The sequence below is a fragment of the Manihot esculenta genome, chromosome 3 (genome assembly GCF_001659605.2).
Source record: "Manihot esculenta cultivar AM560-2 chromosome 3, M.esculenta_v8, whole genome shotgun sequence".
NCBI classification, from domain to species: domain Eukaryota; kingdom Viridiplantae; phylum Streptophyta; class Magnoliopsida; order Malpighiales; family Euphorbiaceae; genus Manihot; species Manihot esculenta.
Genome location: NC_035163.2, coordinates 16,758,176 through 16,761,107, shown reverse-complemented (window position 1 = coordinate 16,761,107; position 2,932 = coordinate 16,758,176). Strand labels below are relative to the sequence as shown.

Here is a 2,932-nt window from a genome sequence, read left to right as displayed (position 1 = left end):
CAAGCTAGGATCGCCTTTCCTCTCGTTTCTTCAAGAGGTAAGCTTCGATCTATGCTTCTCTTATGCTTTATGAAAGTTTTATGCAAGTTGATGGGGTAGAATGCATGTTTAAGCTTATTGATGAGTTTATGGGTTTTGATGCTTTGATGAACAATGTATGTTGATGTTTGTGTGTTTGAAGTGTTGTAGTTGGGGTATATCATAGTTTGAGACCCCTAGGTGTGTTGTATGATGTGTATGCATGTTTAGAAACAAGTTTATGCATGTTTTGAGGCGTTTTGGAGGCTGTGGACACAAGGGAACCAAGTTTCTGCCCTTCGGCAGAAACTCAGGTTCGGCCGCCGAAGTGACTTTCGGCCGCCGAACCCCCTTGTGGAGGCAGTTTCGGCTGCCGAAGCCTGCCCCCGAAACTCAAGTTTCGTCTCTGTCTGGGAGGTTCGGCCGCCGAAAGTGCCGCCGAACCTGCATGACTTTCGGCTGCACAGGGACTTTCGGCCGCCGAACCTGCCGCCGAAAGTGCCCTGTTCAGCCATTCCTTGCATGTTTTCATGTGATGTTTTCAGGATGTTTTAGGGGGTTTTTGGGGAGTATTATAGAGTCATGTTCATGTATGTTTGGTCCCTCATTTGAGTCCACCTGTGTAGGTTCGGACCCGAGGAACCGAGACCCCCAGCAGTGAGCCAGCTGCTTCAGAGTCTCTTCAGAGCTAGCCAGAGGTGAGTGGAACAAACTTTAAGTTTTAAAGCAAATTAATGAAATGTTTTAGCATGATTCACGCATCATGAATGCCATGAGATATATCAGGTTGATTGCATTAGAATTCACGAATATGTTGCATTGCATACCTTGTTGTTGATGTGGATGAATGTTGAATGATCCATTAGCCCTTTTATGTTATGATAGCCTATGTGAGTCCAGGTGTGCCTGCTACGGCTCTACGCCCCTGGCACTATGATTGATTATGGTAGTCCGGGTGTGCCTGCTACGGCTCTACGCCCCCGGCATGTATAAGTAAGAAAGATAGGGGCTAAATGGTGACAAGTTCATCCTTGTTGTGAAATGTTTGTGTTATGGCGCATACATGAAAGCATGATTTAAATTGATGTTTTATTATTCTGCTCACTGGGCTCTAGTAGCTCATCCCACTCCCTTTATCCCCAGAGTTGCAGGTACAGGATAGATCGGGAAGTCGGCCAGAGTGAAGTAAAGTCATGTATAATGTAATAGATAGTAGTGGACATGAATATGATGTAATGAGTATTTATGACTATGTTAATGTAATGAAAGAGTAATGTATAGTTATGTAATGATGAGAATGATTGAGGACTAGTATGTGCTTGACCCTATGTTTATGGTTATCCCCTTGACACATGATCTATAGAAATGTTTTTATGATGTATTTGATAGTCCAAGCTTATCGAATGATGAAATACCCCATTGGAGCATTTGATGAGGACTCCAGTGGTGGTTATGTTATTAGATGTGCACATGTTCAGGTTAAGCTTGGAAAAAGAAAGAAAAAGTTTACAGTTTTATGTATGTTGTTGATCATGTATGGGATATTACAGGTTACGGGAGGTATGTTTGGCTTGCTACGGGTCCCGGCGGCCTTAAGCCGATCTGGATCCTAGCGCCGGTAACGGGTCGGATTTCCGGGTCGTTACAGAGTGGTATCAGAGCCTGGTTCATATGGTCGGACCTAGAGTGTTGGGCTCATAGATGTTCTAGAAGGTCAAGCACACTAGGAAAATCATGTCCACTAGGATAGGATGTAGAGTCCTGTCTATATGATGATATGATATGCCATGATGATATGCATGTGCATAAATGCTATGATGTGATGCTATGTATATGATGAGGGTTCATGTGTTTCCACATGAACCATATGATGCTGATGATTGTTTATGCTATGTGCTGTTTTTCAGAAAATAGAATGAGAGGAACTCGTCGATCTGCACGATTGACTGGAGTGCCACCTCAGGACGAGGGCGCTGATGCCCGTCCTTCAGCTTTGCCTAGGGCAATGTCCAGTAGGTCCAATAGAGACAGAGTGGCTAGAGACCCAAGAAGGTCTTTGGATCTGGGTAGAAGCAGATCAGTAAGGGGAACAGTGCAAGGAGGAATGTCTGAGGATATGGAGGTAGATCAGAGGAGGGATGGCAATCTTGGTGTGAGTATGCCGGAAGAGGGCATGGGAGAATCAGAAGGAGGCATTCAGGCCTCGAGTTATGTCCAGCCACATCACTACCCACCCTATTCACACCATCCAGGGTATTCGATGGGAGGTACATCGGATAACCCCAGTTTTAGCCCTTATCCTCCACATATGCCATACCCACCTTACTACCCACCATACTCTCAGTACCCCATGTACCCACCTCCACCTCCCTATACCGGTACAGCAAACCCTACCCCAGGGGATGTTGCACCTCCACCACCACCAGTACCTACTGTCCCGGAAACACAAGTACCCAAACCTACCTCATCTGGAGGGAGCAAGGTCAAGATGACCGATTACATGAAGTTGGGTGCTCCTCAGTACAGAACAGGTGATGACCCATTTGAGTATCTGAGCAGGGTCAAGACTATTACAGATGAGATAGGGGCTGATGACAGTAGAGCCATTCAGATGGCTGGGTTCACACTGGAGTGCAAGAAGGCACGTGGTTGGTTTAAGAACTATGTGAACCTGAGAGCGGACAGTATGTCCTGGGAGGAGTTCGCAAATGAGTTTGCAGGATGGGCTTTCCCTGAGAGCTCCAGAGAGCAGAAGATAATAGAATTCGAGCAGTTGAGGCAGACTGATCAGATGAGTGTGGAGGAGTACACAGACAGGTTCCTGGAGTTGTTGCCATATGCTGGGCAGAATTTGGACACGGATCAAAAGAAGTCAAGTAGATATATCATGAGGCTGCACTCCAGGTATTCCTCT

The 2,932-nt window shown here is 45.9% G+C and overlaps 1 long non-coding RNA gene across 1 annotated transcript; it reads left to right on the top strand.

Annotated features, from left to right (window-relative positions):
- The first annotated feature begins 656 nt into the window (after positions 1 to 656).
- LOC122723384 lies at positions 657 to 1,329 on the top strand. The gene is made up of 2 exons (XR_006350328.1): positions 657 to 716; positions 1,162 to 1,329. It is a non-coding gene; the product is annotated as an uncharacterized LOC122723384 (long non-coding RNA).
- Positions 1,330 to 2,932: the final 1,603 nt, after the last annotated feature.